This window comes from Urocitellus parryii, chromosome 1, assembly GCF_045843805.1.
Source record: "Urocitellus parryii isolate mUroPar1 chromosome 1, mUroPar1.hap1, whole genome shotgun sequence".
Lineage (NCBI taxonomy): Eukaryota > Metazoa > Chordata > Mammalia > Rodentia > Sciuridae > Urocitellus > Urocitellus parryii.
Window position 1 is genome coordinate 160,019,456 of NC_135531.1, and position 17,166 is coordinate 160,036,621.

Here is a 17,166-nt window from a genome sequence, read left to right on the forward strand (position 1 = left end):
ACCCGTGGTAAACTAGTCCAGAAATAAGAAATCCGTACATTTTAAGTTGCACCCCATCCTGAGCAGCCTGCTGTCTGGTTATCAGGTCCCCATCCCTGCGTCCCAGTGCGTCCCAGTGCATCCCAGTGTGTGTGTGCAAGCAGCCCTCGTTTTACTTCACAATGCTCCGAGGTGCAGACGAGGGCTGCTGGCCATGTGGGCAATCCAGGGAGAAGCTGTGAAGTGCTTCAGAGGAGTAAAAAGGTTTTACTTTTTAAAACCTTTATAAAAAGGTTTATAAGCAGCGGTCCCCAGGCGGAGCTTGCCAGAGCGCTCTGCGCTGAGGTTGGATCTGCGTCCAGGCATCCTGGGGTCCGGTCCCTCCCCGAGGCTAAGCTGGGACTGCTGTCCTTGGTCGTGTCAGTTCTAGGAAACTAATGCAATAGCACATCTTCTAAAATCGCTCTTTAACTTACTCCTTTGTTTGGTACGCACGTCCTCCAGTGGCTTCGGGGGGGGGGGGGGGGGGGAGAAGGCAAACATCTCTTTCTTTTCTTTTCTTTCTCTCTTTCTTCTTCTTTTTCTTTTTCTTTTTTTTTTTTAGCATTTGCAATCTTCTTTATTTTTGTTCTGCTCTTACACACTAGTGATAATTGGGCTATAAAACTCTGCATGGAAACCACTTTCCTTTTGGAATCTGAAGTCCTCCCTTTGCTCCCTTTTTTCCTCCCTGTGCTGCTGAGAATTCTGAATTCCGTCTGAGTCCTGATCGGTCACACCGGACCTGCTTCCTTATTTTCTTTCTGCCTTTCAGAAATGTTCTTTTATCCCTGTGATCTGGAAATCTCCTGATAATGGAGCTGGTGGGGGTGTTTCATCATTAACGTGTCATCTTCCAATCCGAAGGTCTTGTTCTTCAGTTTGGGAGCCATTCTCTTTATCTTCGAGAGTCCCCCTTCCCCGGTTCGGCTGTTCTTTCCTCTTATTTGGACTTCTTGGACTTGTCTCCTGGTCACCTCCCCACCCGTCTCTGTGCCTTTATGAAGGTCTCCTCACCAGAGCGGCCCAGGGCTTGGTGCAAGGGAAGGGCCGGCAGCTCTGCACACGTGGCCGCCCCCCCAGGCGCCCTGGGTGCCAGGCACACCCGTCTGGGGTCTGGCTCCGCCTCCTCACAGAGCAAGTGGAGAAACTGAGGCCCAAGGAGAGGAGGGACCACCCAGCCCCAGGCCAGGCCAGGCAGCTCCCCTGCTTTGGAGCAGTTGGAGCAGGTTGTACCTGGGTCGTATCTAAGTCCAGGATGCCTGTGACCTGGTTTGGGTTTCCAGGCCCCCTCTAAGCTAGAAGTGGACAGGATGCTCCTGAGGCCGTCCCCCCAGAATGTAAATCACAGGCAAAGAGAAGTGTTCCTCAAGCAGAAGCAGGTGCTGCTCTCAGATGCTGGTGGCCAACCAGGCCACACTTTGAGAGATGCTGGCAGCCCACCCATGTTGTCCCTTGGTCCACTCCCCACCCCGAACAGGCCAGTGGCCCAGCACTGCACAGCAGCCCCTTCCTGCCTGGTTCTTCCAACTTGTGTCTCTTTGTGTTCCCTGCAGGGAATCAAGAAGCCTTACAACCCCACCCTACGGAGACCACCCACTGCTGCTGGCTCCACCTGCAGATCAGCAACAACACCTTCCACACAGCAGATCTGGCAAACCCCATCTAGTGTGGCCACAGGCACTGGGCTTTACCCAGCTCTGTGGTGGACAGGCCCTGACAGCGGGCAGGGGCAGGGGCAGGTGTGATCCTGAGTGCCAGGTTCTCAGTGGCTCCATATCCTGCCAATCTGAAAGGCTCTGGACCTATTCACTGCCAATGGAAATTCTCTCAGAAGTTGCAGAAACATTTTAGAAAATTTATCCTTGGTTTTATCTTCCAATCATTGGAAAAAAAGTTTTAATTTCGATTTTCATGTTTGAGCAATAAAGTATTTTTGTTTTGTATGTGTACTTGTTTTATTGGATCCTCTTCTTGTTTCATGAGTGCAATGTCTTTTCTCATCTCTCAAAGGTTAGTGAAGATCATTTGGGGAATCTTTCTCCTGTTTAAGTAATTTCTGTTTCCTCCAAGTCACTCTTATTTGTTTTACCTTTTCTTTGACTTTAATAGTAGAGACCTTCTTCAGATGTCTGTTCATCCATGGTTGTCTGAATGGGGGAAGCTTCTCAACCTTGAGCTTTATTCGGGATGCTGTGCTGTGTCAGCTTTGGGGCGGAGGCCCTATCTTCAGGCCTTTGCCCATGGGCTTGTTAGACTTGAGTGAACCTCCTCCCACTCTCCTGTTTGGAAGGCCGTGAGCTGGCTGCCAGCATTCTAGGAGCACATCAGGGGAAGGGGATGGGATGGTATCTCAACTTGGAACATCACAGTCACCAAGACTCCTGTTCCAGTGATGTCCCTGGTCTCAACATGGTCAGGTGTCCAGGAGTTGCTACGTTTCACCTCCCTGGGAATACCCAGTGGTTGGTCTTCAACACAGTGGGTCAGGGCAGACACCTAGTGTGGAGTAGGGAGGGTCCTAAGCAGATTGAGGTCAACTGCCATTATTCCATCCTCTCTCACCACAATTTTGCTCCCAGGTCCAGAGGTGCCTGTTTCCCGAGCTTTCTGGGCATTCTCCTGTATGAGCCCCGGTGGTCAGGGTTTCTCTGCGGGCTTCTCGGCAGCCGCTCCTCATCCATGAGTGCCCAGCCCCCAGCGGTTGCTTGGCCGCCTTCAATTTCCTGTGTGGGCTCACGTCTTTGGAGACTCCCATGGTGATGGTCACAGCGAGACTCACAGAGGCCCTAGATTGTGTCTCCAACGTAATCCTGGGTGCTACTTCAGAAGGGAGGGTGAGTTGTCACAAGTCCCTTCCAGATGCTTTTCCCCGCTTGATCAGCAGCACTTTGGACCAATCTTGTTCCATTTGGCAAAACCTGTACAATGTCTTCATTTAGACAATTGTGTTTCCTGTATGAGTGAAAGACTCATATTCCCACCGGGGGCTTTCCTCCAGCACTTGGCCACCGGACCCTGTGGTCTGAGGACGGCCCTTCCAAGGGCCCCTGGGAGGAAGCAGAGGTGGGTGGGGGTGGGGAGATCTGGTTCTTGGAAGCCCAAAGCCAGCCGGGGGCCTGTTTTATCAGGATGGTCAGGGAAAGCTGCTTGGAGGAGGTGGTGCGTGAGCAGAGACCCCGGGAGGTAGGGAATGTGGGGCAGACAAGCAGGAAGGTTTTCAGGAGAGGAAGGACAGGGTGGAAGATTCTAGAAGGAAAATTGGGAGGTCCGGGAGTGTGAGGGGGACGGTGCTTGAAGGACCGTGGCGTTTCCTCCGGGCAGGATGGGGAGCCATCCCGTGTGGCCATGGCCACTGCAGAGGACGGTCATGGGCAGGAGCTGAACAGACAGCCCCACAGGGGCGGTGGTGTTGGCTGGGACAGGTGGCAGCCCTGGAGGGAGCCAGGGTTGGGCTCGGGATCGATTCTAAAGGCAGAGCTGAAAGGCGGTCAGGAGAGAGGTCCCCAGGGGACTCCCGAATGTCTCTTTCCTTAAAAGACATCTGTTTGTGACTTTAAAGAGGAGCTATTTGAGAAACATAGATGACGACAACACCTCCTAGGTCGCTTTTCAGAACAGGACGGGCATTAATGACCTACAGATTTTTGCAAGGCTTAGCAAATATCCTGATGACGGTCGCAGGGTATAACAGTCCTGAGCAGATGAACCGCATCCTAAAGAAAAAGCCAACGGGGAAAATGCGCAGCCATGTTCATCACTATGGTCACACCCAGCTCGATGACTCGGCCGTGGGACCCACCAGGATGGACATTCCAGATCCTGATGGGACCAATCAAAAACCCCAGTGGGTCGCCACCACACACAGTTCTGAAAGCCGAGATCTTGAGGGATTGACCGCTTACAACGCAGGCATCCAAGAAGGACACCTGGTGATTTACTGAGGCACTTTCCCAGTCTCCGCGCAGACGCACAATCAGGTGGTGATGATGTCCTTTCACGACTCACGTTCTTGGACTTCAGCTACCGGAAGGGGGAAGTCGCCAGGTGTTGCGCTGCAAGACTCGGGCAAGAGCAGGTTTCATAGGGGAGACCAGGAGCTCAGCTTTGGCTGAATCTGATGCCCCCACGGAGCTGCTGAGCGCCGGGTGGGGTGGAGGAGCAGACGGGGGTCCAGAGCCGGGAGCCTCAGTGCGCAAACACTAGGGTGCTGTGCACAGAACTCATCCCCCCCATCACCGCTGCCACCTGTAAGGGATCCTGTTCTTCCCCACAGACAGGGAAACCAGGACGTGAAAGGCTGGGTAACTCGCCCACCCCGCGGTGGTTCGTGAGCTTCGAAGCTGGACTTGAACCTGACCCGGGGCCTGAAGCCTGCCTTTTGCCCGCCACGCTCTCCGCTCTCCGTGTCGGTCTCCCAGCCACATGCAGCTCCGGTGCAGGCGCCAGGAGCCTGGGTAGTGATGTCCAGGGCACCGCAGGCAGGAGGGTGATGCCTGTGTTAGAAATGAGGCTCCAGGGCCGTGGATCTGGGGTTCACCCCTCACTCACCCTAAGGAATGCATCTGCTCCTCTTAGCAAAGTCCTTTCCTCTGTGGAATGAAGATGTCAGGTCTCTCCTTCCCAGGGACAGTGCGTGCCAGTCACAGCTGCTCGTTACCATGTTTCTCATCATCAGTGACCAAAGGCGGCAGTGTCCCCTGGGCAGACCCTGCCACACCTGCAGTGCCCACACTGTGTCCTGGAGCAGGAGGGGCTGCGAAGGGGATCTTGAGAGGGCCTGCCCTCCTTCAGGATGGGGGCGTTCAAGGCGTCGGGTTTCACCTCGGCCAATGAACCCGCCAGGACTCCTCTGGCCCCAACTTGGTTTCCAGCACTCCAGGACGTCAGGGGTCAGGGCCACCGCCACCAGACAGAGGTCATCTAGGCTGGATATGGGCTCATGAAGAGGCTTCCTGCCCCCAAGGCCACCAGCAGCTCCCACATGGCTGTCACAGCCACCCTGGCTGCACACGCAGACAGCCTGGAATGTTTTCTTAGCTGAGCCACCACAGACTTACAGGAAGACAGTCACCTTTAATTCCTGGGACCAGAGGCTCCCAAGTGAACGTAGAACAACTGAAGACTCTCAGTTCAGAGGGACACTGAAAAAAGCAACCAGTGATTAGTTTGGGAGCAGTGAAGTCAGCCCAGGAGCCCGAGGAAGAATCCTGCTGACCCATGTTTCATTTATACTCCGTCTACATCCAAAAAGGACCGGGGGTGTCTGATAGGGAGGCAAACAGAAGCCCTGCTCTGAGACTGGCCCATGGCAAGACCCCTGGGGTGATCCTGATAAAGTGGGTTTTGACAAGAGCAGGAGGAGGCAGACCGTGGGGCCCAATAAGTCACATGGAGGAGAGAGCCACTAGGATGGCCATGTGCATGCACCATGCCCAGCTGCTCATCGGTGTCTCGGGGGCAAGCTCCAGCATCTGTGTGCTCGGTCCCTTCTATATAATGGCACAGCACACACATCCTCTGTGGGCTCCAGGTCACCTCCAGGTCTCGGGCAACCCTGATACAACGTAGTCTGCCTCAATAGTTGTCACCTGGGTTGTGTAAAACACAGCTGGGAAGACAGACAGCTCTAGCGTCCAGCACAGACACTGATTTTTGCAGGACGTTGGGATCCCTGGTCGGTGGAGCCTGCAGATGCGCCCTGTGGACGCAGAGGGCTGGCTGTCCTCCACAGAGAAGCCACTCCGCCCCAGAATTGTCCATCAAATGCCGCGATATTTAAATGACCGATTCTTCTCTGTTCCGGGCACTGAATGGAGCTTGAATTCTTGATGCAAATGTCCCTGGAAGGACGGAGCAGGCTTACCGAGCCTTCCCTTGGTGCTGCCAGGAGATGCTGGGCTGGGCCGCCACGCAGGGAAAGGGGAGGTAGGAGGACGCCCGGTGGCCAGGAGGTGGCCAGGAGTGGTTCTGCGGGGGCTCCTGGGCAGGCTCCCGGGGGCAACTGTGCTGGTCCTGAGGACAGGCGCAGGGCTGGGCTGAGCCCTGAGTGTCCCAGGGTGGCCCACACCGCCCCTCAATACCGAAAAGCCGACTGACTCCCTGGTCGTGCGGCCTCAGGGAGTCCAGACCTGGGGACGCTTCCGGGAGCCGCAGCCAGGAAGCAGGAGCCCAGGGTCCCCGCCCGCGGCCTCCCATCCCCCGCTGAAAGGCTGTCACCTCCCGGGTTTGCTGACACGGCTTGGCAGGGGCGCTGGAGGGTCCTGGCTGTGCTGGGTCAAGCATCTTCGAGCACCAGGGGCCTGGGGCAGGGTGTTGTCCACATCCTGCGCTCTCTGTTGCCAGAGGCTTGGACGTTTGGGGTATTTACCCTCTCTCCCTTTGCAGAGAGCTTGCTTTCCCTAGGGCCATGGGGCAAGCCCTGCCCAAGGTAGGACACTGGGATATTAGAATTAACTTGTTTAAAATAGGCCCCTGTGAACACTGAAATGGCGTCCAGCCAAGGGTGTGTGGCTGCTTCTTGGGAAGTGACGCAGGCTACTCTCAGGTGCCCCTGCTGGGTAGTGTCTTCTGTATTTCTCTCCCAAGCAGCCATCACTTAGTGGGAGAACATGGGACTGCCATTTGCCAGCTGTGTGGCCTAGGGCCGTTTAAGTGCCCTCTCTGTGCCCTGCTTTCCTCATCTGTAGGGCCTCTGTAGTCCTGGGGGTGAGGGCAGCTCTCACAGGAGGCATCTGGCCCAGAAAGTGCTGGATAAACACCAGCAGACAACACTGCCTCTTGAAGTCACTGTTGGGCTCCAGCTGGTGGCACGTGACGCCCCCACTCCACACCCAGGTGCCATGGGCAACAGACCCGGGGGCTGGGGTGGTGGACCAGGCCCCCGCGGCAGGGAAGGCCAGGTGAGGGGCTCAGGGGCAGCCCCAGTGGGGGGAACAGGACAGGGAGGGAAGCCACGGGGCTCCCTGGGGTGCTGAGCCCTGACTCCCTGGCCATAGGGGGCAGCACGGAGGTGACCGCAGCCCCCAGCAGGAAGGGACATGACTCAGGTGCCCACAAACCCCAGCCAGCAGTCACATCAAACACCTGCATGCAGAAGTGACATTCGGTGTCTGTCACAGATGTGTCATGGGCATCTCTGGTCAGGACAGGCAGTGGCTGGGGGGTTAGGGTGGGGCCTTGGCCCCTTTGCTCCCTGGGTCCACCTGTGCATGTCTGGACTGTGAGTCGGGGGTGACAGGGAGCAGGCGGGAGGCGCACAGGTACCCTCTGGGGTCGGGTGGCTGTGTCCCCCCGGGTAGCGTCTTCCTCTGCTTTGTGTTGCTGTAGCGAAATGCCCGAGCCCAGGAACCTGTAAAGAGTAAAGAGGTGTGCTTGGCTCAAGGTCTGGTGGACAGAAGGTCCAAATACCACGTCCCGCTTGGCTGTGTCACAGCATGGTGGGGACTGACAGGGAGCAGCTGGGTGCAGGGGACCACGCAGGTCGGTGTCCTTGCTGGTGGAACGCTCCATCTCCTGAGAACTGAGGGCTCCAGGGGACAGAGCCCCTTCCACCAGGTCACACAGGTCCACTCGTGAGGGTGGCGACTCCAATACCTCTTGCCCGACAGGCCCACCCCTTGCAGGTCCTGTCACCTCTCAGTGTCACCACGCTGGGACTGAGCTTCCGGTATGCCAAGCCCCGGGACAGGCTCAAGCCACACCCAGACCACAAGGGTGACATTTTAAATGTACCAGCCAGCACGGCTGTACCTGGACATGCTACCTGGAGGTGGCGGGCACCTGAGCCCTGTATTCAGAGACTCAGGGAAGTCCACGGGGGGCGGGGGGGACAGTGCCACCAAGCAGGGCCCAGGGGCAGGCACTGCCCCTACACGGAGTCACACAGCCCCTGGAGTCCAGCAAGAGCTTGAGAAGCTGGCTGTCCTGGACAACAGCACGGGAGGCAGGAGCAGCCAGGCAGAGGCCCCTCAGCCAGAAGCGGCCCCAAGAGAGGTGCTGGCCAAGGCCCGGCCCCCTGAGGGCCTGGGTCCCAGCTCTAAGGGCTGGCTAACCCCCCTGCCCTTGGCGCAGTTCATTACTAGTCCAGGGCAGCGCAGTGGCTCTGCAGTCCCTGGGGCTTTCCTCACCGTGTCTGCTCCGACCCCTTGGCCTTCCTTCTGTCCTCTAGTTTGCTTTGTGACCCAAGACGGCTGTTGGAGCTCCGGCTCTCTCTTATGCATTCCTGAGTACTGAAAGGAGGAAGGGGAAAGGCCTAGGGATACATGGCCCAGCTCTCCTCTGAAGAAGTACCCTTGACCTTGCCTGAGGAGGACCTGAAGTGACTTCTAGGAGACAGAGAGCTGCAGGCTTCTTAGATACAGAGAAGCTGCCTTCCAGCAGTCAGGCCCAGGGGAGGCATCTTGAAGACCACATCGGAGGGAAATCAACTCTCGAGTGCAGGACCGTTCAAACGAGCCTCGGGAGATCCCTTGGTGCCCCGAGTCCTCGGACCCTGCAACCAGAGCTCTGGGGCCACAGAGCGAGCTGAGGGTCGGGGTGGAAGGTCAGGCTCAGCAGACTCTGGGAGCCGCCGTCTCAGAGCCGAGGGTGTGCTCGGTGGCAACCCGCCCAGGGGACCCTGCTCCTCGGTGATGAGGGTCTGCCAGGACCACCAGTCCACTGCACGTGACATCGGAGGTGTCCAAGCCGCGTGATGCAGGCGCAGGGGACTGACTTCCTGCAGAGCTCGCAGGTGGCCACTGAGCATCTCCCAGGACACCTGGTGCTCACCAGGGCAGGGCCCCACTTCAGAATGACGCCTCAGAGTCCCGGCTCACAGGAGGAGCTTGCCCCGGGGTGGGAGGTCAGGCAACAGCTTCCCTTCCCGGGGCTGAGGCGCTCTGGGGTTCAGAGCTTGAGTGCCAGGAAGGTGCTGAGCCTTTGCAGGTGGGGCCTGGTGACAGGTCCTCAGGTCCTGGGGATTGTGGGCCCGGTCCCTTCCTTGCTTCTTGTTCCCTGGTTCACCATGTGAGCAATTTTGCTGCACCTCCTCATCCTGCCAGGACGTGTGGCCCTGCCGCAGGCCCAGAGCTGTGGGGCCAAATAGTCATGGACCCAAATTCCCAAAACTGTGAGCAAAATGAATCTTTTCTTGTTATAAACTGTTTTTTCAGGTATTTTGTTATAGTGATAGAAAGCTAACGGATACATCTGACTTCTTCCTGTGCCTGAGCCAGGGCGCAACTTGCTGTCCTAATGCCACATAAGGTGGGCACAGTGCCCCAGACATTTGGGCTGGAACCCAGCCAGCCCCACTGTGTTTGCCAGATGAGCCTGAGCAAGTCGGCCCCCTCTGTGGACCTCTGGAACCCTCTGAAAACATGGGAGGGTAATCCCCACATCTCAGAGCCACTGTGGGGACGAGATTCCTGGTGACATGCTTTAGCACTTGGGGTTACCTGGCGGCTGTCGGGGGCAAGGTGGCTTGCTCTGAAGCCCATGGGCTCATTGCTACTTTTAATAGCTTTTTGGAGTTCTTGTTCACACACCAAATGATTCACATGTTCAAAGTGTACAGTCCACTGACTTCAGTGTACCCGGAGTAGTGCGGCCACCACCTGCGGACATCTCTGCCACCCCCGAGAAGCCCTGCTTCTCACAGCTGGCAGTCCATCCCAGCTCGGAAACCTCCCTGTTCCAACTCTCTTTTGAGTGCCTGCTGCATGCACCTGCAGTATTCTCTGGGCCAGTGGTCAGCAGGGTCCTGCTCACACTGGAGCTGGGCAGCAGAAGGGACTGTGGATACAGGTCTCAGGCTTGAGGTCCAATGCGAGCTCACGAGCTGCTAAGTGACGCCCCAGCTCTGGGCCTCCCTGGCAGGACACCTTCCTGGCTCTCAGGAAGGCCCAGTTCAAAGTCGGAGTCTCGGACATCTCGAAGCTCTGAATGGAACGCAGCCCCAAGGGGAAGGTCAGCCCCGGCCAGTGGCAGCCCTTCCCTTCTCTATCACACACAGAAGGCCTTGCCTGATGCCATACCTGAGCTGGTCCTCACTGCCCGGGAGTGACCATCCTTGACACGTGCTGGCTGCATCAGCCCGAGGCACGTGCTCCCCATGACATCTGAAGATGGCCTGGGCCATCTAGGAGGAGTGCCCACCAAAACCTGGGTGCACTCCCATCTGTGGGTGACTTGGGCAACTTCAGTGGTCCTGGAGGTGCCGGACTGGGTGAGGTCATGGGCAGAAAGGCTGGGTCAGCGGTGACCCCACGCACCCCTTGCCCAAGGGCACTACTTTGGGACGTTCATCTGGCAGACTCTGCTGTCCTGTCCTTCCCTACCCTGGGGCTCCTGCACCTGGGCGGTCTGGGTCTTGGATGCAGGGAGTGTGACCTTGTGTCAAGTGCTCAGGACTGGGCCACCAACAGATCAAGGGCCAGCCGAAGCAGACCAGCTGCAGCTCTCAGGGACATGGCGTGGAAGATGCTGGCCCAGGGAGGAGGACCGCTCCTGCCCAGGCCTCCCTCCCTCCCTCCCTCACATGCCACCTGGAAGCCTCGGCCTGAGAGCAGTTTCGACGGGCAACCTTCTCCAGGGCTGTGCAGAGGGCCAACGTGGGGGATGCCACGGCTCCCCCAGCAGCTCCTGACTCCTTCCTCCCTCTGTCCTTCTCCACAGCTTTAGTTCTCCTGTTTATTCTCCGTTTTCCAGCGGTGATCACCGCTCGCATGAGCTTTATTTGCTAGGACCATTTTACATGTTAGTTCTTGGTGCCGAGGGCCTGGCAGAGCGGGTGTGCAGCACGGTGCTGTTGGGACCTTTGCTTTTAGATGTGGAGCAGCCGTTTCAAAGCCTGGTCCCGGGGCAGCCATAGCGGAGCACTTGCTGAAAACCCACGTGCTCAGGCTGCACTGGGACCTTCTGAATCAGAACCTCTGGCTGGTGCCTGGGAATCTGTGGCCTGCAGGCCTTCTGCTCCTGTGCCCCTGAGTTTGGGCACCATGGGCCTCGTGCGCGGATGCAGCCTTCCTATGTGTCATCACTAGTGACCACAGTTGGCCCTTATTGGGCGTGTACCATGTTCCGGGGCTCTGCTGAGGGCTGAGCGTGAGCGTCTCTGCTGGCCTAAGCCCTCCACGAGGACACTACCATCCCACTTCACAGACAAGGGACTGAGGCACAGAAGATGGGGGGGCTGTGAGAGGCCCCGCAGCAGGCCCGAGCGCCAGCGTCCACCTCCTCTTCCACGGTGGCTGTAATGATGACACAGAGGCATGGTGACAAGTTATATAATTCTTAAACAGTCTGTTCCCAAAACACCTTGCAACTGCAAGGTTTTTTTTTTTTTTTTTTTTTTTTTTTTTTTTTTTTTTTTTTTTTTTTTTTTAAATTCCCCCTTAAACTTTTTAAAATGGCAGTTGACCAGAAAATTGTGATTAATGGGAACTGCTCATTGTCAGGGCCTCTGGTGAATTCAGGTCTTCCTGAAGATTTTGAGTGGCAAAGCCAGATGTCCACAGGGCCAGGTAGGTGACATAACTCAGTGAGGAGCCCCATGAGGCCACAGGGCCAGGTGGGGACTGGTGTATATACTGTCCTGGGGCTCAAAAGGGGTGTTTTCATGGGAGCATGTGGTTGTATTTCATCTATTTTATAAAAAAACCCAAAAATCTGGATTTTATGTGACCCTCCCAATCTTAAAGAGCTCTCAATTTTAAACTCTCCCAATTTAGCTTTTTGGACCCAGCTGGCTGCACAGGGCCATCTGGGAGCCAGATCAGGCCCAGCCTGGGGTCTGCTGGTGGCCAGCTCTCCTTAGGGTCCTGAGGTGGGGGTGCACACTGGTCGGTTTAACTCTGCTTCCCTGGATCCAGTCAGGAATTAATCATTGAGTTTTGTGCATTTCCACATCATCCTTGAGACAACAGCTGACTATTTAGGGGAAAAAAAACAAGGGTGCAGACGCTGAGTTGGATTCCAGGTCCCGGTGGCTCCTCACTGCGAAGCGGGGTCCTGCACCCTGGCGGATGGGGGTCGGGGTGCAGAGCCTGCAGAGGTGGCTCTGGGAGCTGCAGGGAGCGCACGAGGGGCTGCGCGCGCCCCCTGCTGGAGAGAGCGGGCACCGTCCAGAGCTCCCGGGACGGGCTCCCGCAGGCGCAGCCCAGGGGCGGGATCCAGGACACTGGGCTGGGGAAGTGACCTGGGGCGCCAGCCAGGCGGTCACCACCCTGCAGGCGGACAGCTGCTCAAAATATCAGCAATGCCAATAATAAGCAGCACCACAATTACACTAATAAGCAGAATGACAAATAATAAGCTCTAACGTCTTCTGGTTTGCAGTTCACAGGTTTAGCCGTCTGTAATCACGAGAACCAGGCAACGCGACAGGGGTACCGCTCGTTCTCCCCAGAGGGACCAACCGCGCCCACTGAGGTCTCTTCAGAACAGATGCTTTCAAGCTCAGCGCAGGGCTGGGAGAGAGCATCTACCTGAGTGCCAGCTCTGTCATTCTTACCCTCCGTGTCCTAAAGGTGATTTAGCTTAAGATGGAGAGGGTTCCCTGGAGCCCTGGAATTAGTTGAGCTGGATGGGGTTTGCCAGGCGCCCTGTGGACCCTCCCAGGAGGCGCCCTCTGCTGGTGAGGATTTGCAGTGCTGGATGCAGGGCTCTTCAGCTGGGCAGGAGTAGGCTTGATGGTCACAGGGCTGGAGCCCACAGCCCTGGGGCTGTCAGAGGTCTGTCCTGTGTAGGGGAGACACCTGCCTTCTTGTTTGTTGTCCCTATCTAGGATTGCCAGACTAAGCTGAAAACACAGGGCATCGGGTTACATTAGAATTTTTGAAAAACCAAAAGTTTGGTTTGAGAACACTGCATGGACTCTGCTAAGATCATATGGAACACACTTACGCTAGATTTTTAAAAATCACAGTGTCTCTGAAAGTCACCTTCAGCTGAGTGTCCTGTATTTTACTGGTCCTGTTGGGAGCAGTTCCTGTTGGCCCAGGAGCGGGGGCGGCTGATGGGAAAGGAGAGGGCAGGACTAGGAGTGAACGTGGGCAGCGATGGTCTTCTGCAGACTACAAATGGCCCCTGCTTCCCTGCAGGGAAGCCACAGGGTCCTTGCTCTAGGAAGTTCTGCTTGCCTCAGAGCCTTAGATGCTGACGGCTGGCCGGCCCCCACAGAGCCCCTATCGCTGGCCTGGGACGAGGGCAGCTGTCTGCGCCCACCTGTGTGGTCCCAGACGCCTTCAGTTTGCATGCTCCCGAGTTCCCCAGGTTGGGGTCCACCTTCCCAAGCCCCCAGCCACTATAGAGTCCCCGGGGGCTTATACTTTACTGCCCCCGCAGCCCCGACCTCCTGTTCACACTGAGCCTCATCTCAGTCCTGCCTCCCAGGGACTATCTCTTTCCTTCTGTCCATGTCAACTGAATGATGTCCTTTCAAAGACCAGCAGTGCACAGCTGTCTGGCTTTGCAGATGTTTCCTGAAGGTCTGCAGTGGCCAGGGGTGTCTTCCCCAAGGTGAATCATTCTGCCCCAAGTCCTGGCCCAGCGGGAAGGGACCTCCTGCCAGGAGGAGTCTCTCCCTGTGCCACTTCCTCCCAAAACTCCCTCTACTTCCTTTTTCCTTCTGGACCTTCTCTCTCCCTCAGGGACCATCCTGCCCCCTCCAAAAGGCAAACAATGAAGAAAACAAATAAATAAACCCCAGAAACAAACCCTCTTCCTTCCCCAGCTGGCATGCAACTAACTGCTGCTAAATTCCAGATTGATGCTCCTTTCTTCATTAGAGCCATTCAGCATGTTCCACATGCGGTATCTCCATGAGGCTCCTGTGCTCTTTCTAGATGAGTGATTTGCACTTGTAGACAAGCCAGCGCCAGCTGTGGCTGATATTTAAAAAATATTCCTTCTGTAGATGCGAATCTCCAGGGTCTTAGTGAGGGATGTGACCGCCAGGCAGCCTTGCAGGGGTTTGGTGCAAATATCTTGGCCAGAGAACCAAGGTCACTGGACGAAGCCCAAGAGTTGGAGGGGTCAGAGGTTCCCCAGTCTTGGAGGAAGGCAGCTTGTGTCTCAGCAGATGTTCCTGAAGCCCTGGGTTTGGGCCACATCTGAGGGATGAGCAGGATGCTGGGAGGATGCAGGGAAGAGGGAGCAAAGGAGATATGAGATCGATACTAAACTCTGCAGCTCCTCTAAAGATAGTCTGAGCCAGGGAAGGACTTGAAGGAGCAGGAGGATGGTCCACACCCCTCAGCTCCCAGTGTCCTTAGGAAGGCGGATGCAGCCAGCTTGTGTCTTGTGGAATGGACACCTTCCCGCCATGCTGCCCGAGAGACCAGATTTCAAATGTCCGACCTTGGCCCATAGCTGCTGGGTCTGCCTCTGGGGGGGTCTAGGGGACTTTGCAGTCCAGAAACCTGACCTCCTTGACTGCCTGGGGCTTTCCGCCAGCAGCTGCCCCTTCCTGTGGTTGCTTTCCTCTCCTGCCATGTGCCTCCGGGAGAATAAGAGGGATTGTTTTAAAAGCTCGGCATGAAACTTTGTGCACTCTACTCTACCCCCAGACTGGTGGAAACCGGAGCTGAATAATGCCAAGTGTTGGCCACAGAGCAGGGGGACGCGGACGCTGCTTCTCTGCTTCGAAGAGTGAGCGAGTGCTGCCTTTCTGGAGCCTGGCGGTCGGGTCTAGAGCAACAGTGAGTGCTCCGCTAGTCACCCAATAGCACTACTCCCAGATGTGGCCCAGGGACACTTTCTGTCCAAAAGGAACATGCGAGGAGGTGCTCATTCAGCATCACCTCATGTGGGTGGGGCCTTGGAGGTCACTCAGGTGTCTATTCCTGAGGGATGCGTGAGTAAATTTACAGGTGCACACCTTGCAGAAGCAGGCCCTGGCGGGGTGCACTGATTCACAAGGTTGCAGATTGAAGGTGCACCCACGGCTGCCGTCAAATATAGGCAGGCTGCCTGCAGGGGGCGCGGTCAGGGGCAAGGATGGGGACTGGAGGGCAACAGATGGCCCCGAAGCTGTGGTTGGTCCTCCTACCCAGAGGCAGGCCTTTAAATTTTAGTGGGTTTTCCAGGATAGAATCTGCCCTTCTTCCAAAGCAGCATTTTGAAGGACAATAATTACTGTCAATATTTTTATAGGTAATCAGATTGCTAGACCATCAGGAATTCTTCCTAAATTTTCTACACAGAGATAATTCTTTATCAAAATTCAAGAAAGAAAAAAAGACTGCATTAATAGCGAACTTGGATTTTATTTTTAAATGTGTTAATTTAGATCTCAACTTGTTTGAGAAATGATATGAAACAGCTTCATGAATAGATACCAAATGAAGAAAAAGAAAACCTAGAAAGAAAATGAAATAAAAAATGTCCAAAGGGAAATGAAAGAAGTAAAACTATCTTGATGCAGATAGGAAAACCTCTCAAAAATCATCTTAAAAAACTATTAGCACTAATAAAGGAGCTCAACAAGGTTGCAGGAGACATTCCAAGTTTTCTAAGGACTCTCCACACTGCTTTCCAGATTGGTTGCACCAATTTGCAGTCCCACCAGCAGTGTATGAGTGTGCCTTTTCCCCACATCCTCACCAACATTTATTATTGTCTGTATTCTTGATAGCAGCCATTCTAACTGGTGTGAGATGGTATCTTAGTTTTTATTTGCATTACTCTAATTACTAGAGATGTTGAACATGTTTTCATATACTTGTTGATGAAATGTATATCTTCTGAGAAGTGTCTGTTCAGCTCCTTAGCCCATTTATTGATTGGGTTGTTTGCTTGTTTTTGGTGTTAAGTTTTTAAAGTTCTTTTTATATGCTGGAGATTAGTGCTCTATCTGATGTGCATGTGGCAAAAGTTTGCTCCCATTCTGTAGGCTCTCTCTTCACCTCATTGATTGTTTCTTTTACTAAGAAGAAGCTTTTTAGTTTGAATCCATCCATTTATTGATTCTTGATTTTATTTCTTGTGCTTTAGAAGTTTTGTTAGGGAAATTGGGGCCTAATCCTACAGGATGAGGATTTGGGTCTACTTTTTCTTCTAGTAGGTGCAGGGTCTCTGGTCTAATTCGTAGGTCCTCGATCTACTTCGAGCTGAGCTTTGTGCATGGTGAGAGATAGGGGTTTAGTTTCATTTTGCTAAATAAGGATTTTCAGTTTTCCCAGCACCATTTGTTGAAGAGGGTATCTTTTCCCCCAATGTGTGTTTTTGGTGCCTTTGTATAGTATGAGATAACCATATTTATGTGGGTTTGCCTCTGTGTCCTCTATTCTGTACCATTGGTCTACGTGTCTACTTTGTGCCAATACCATGCTGTTTTTGATTCTATAGCTCTGTAGTATAGTTTAATATCTGATATTGTGATGCCTCCTGCTTCACTTTTCTTGCCATTTGACCCAGCTATCCCACTCCTCAGTCTATACCTCAGTCTATACAGTGATGTAGTCACTTCAATGTTTATAACTGCACAATTCATAATGGCAAAACTGTAGAACCAAACTAGATGCCCTTCAATAGATGAATGAATAAAGAAACTGTGGTACATATACACAATGGAACATTACTCAGCATTAAAAGAGAATAAAATTATGGCATTTGCAGGTAAATGGATGGAGTTGGAGAATATCATGCTAAGCCAAGTAAGCCAATCCCCAAAAAACAAAGGCCGAATGTTCTCTCTGGTAAGTGGATGTTGATCCATAAAGGGGTTTGGGGGAGGATTGTTGAGAGAATGGAAGAACTTTGATTGGGCCAAGGGGAGGGAGTGAAGGGGAGGAGGCATGGGGGTAGAAAAGAGGCTGGACTGAGATGGACATCATCACCCTAGGTACATGTATGACTGCACATGTGGTGTGACTACATCATACACAACCAGAGAAATGAAAAGCTGTGCTTCATTTGTGCTCAATGAATTGGAAAACTTTCTGCTATCATGTACTACTGATTAGAACTAATAAAAAGTAAATTTAAAAAAGCTTGCAGGATTCAAAATCAATATACAAAATTGATTGTCTATTGGTACAATAGAAGTGAGTTAACCAAAGATAAAATTAAGAAGATGATTCAAATTAAAATAGCATCAGCCAGGTACAGTGGAACACACCTGTGATCCCAGCTCCGTGGGAGGCTGAGATAGGAGGATCCCAA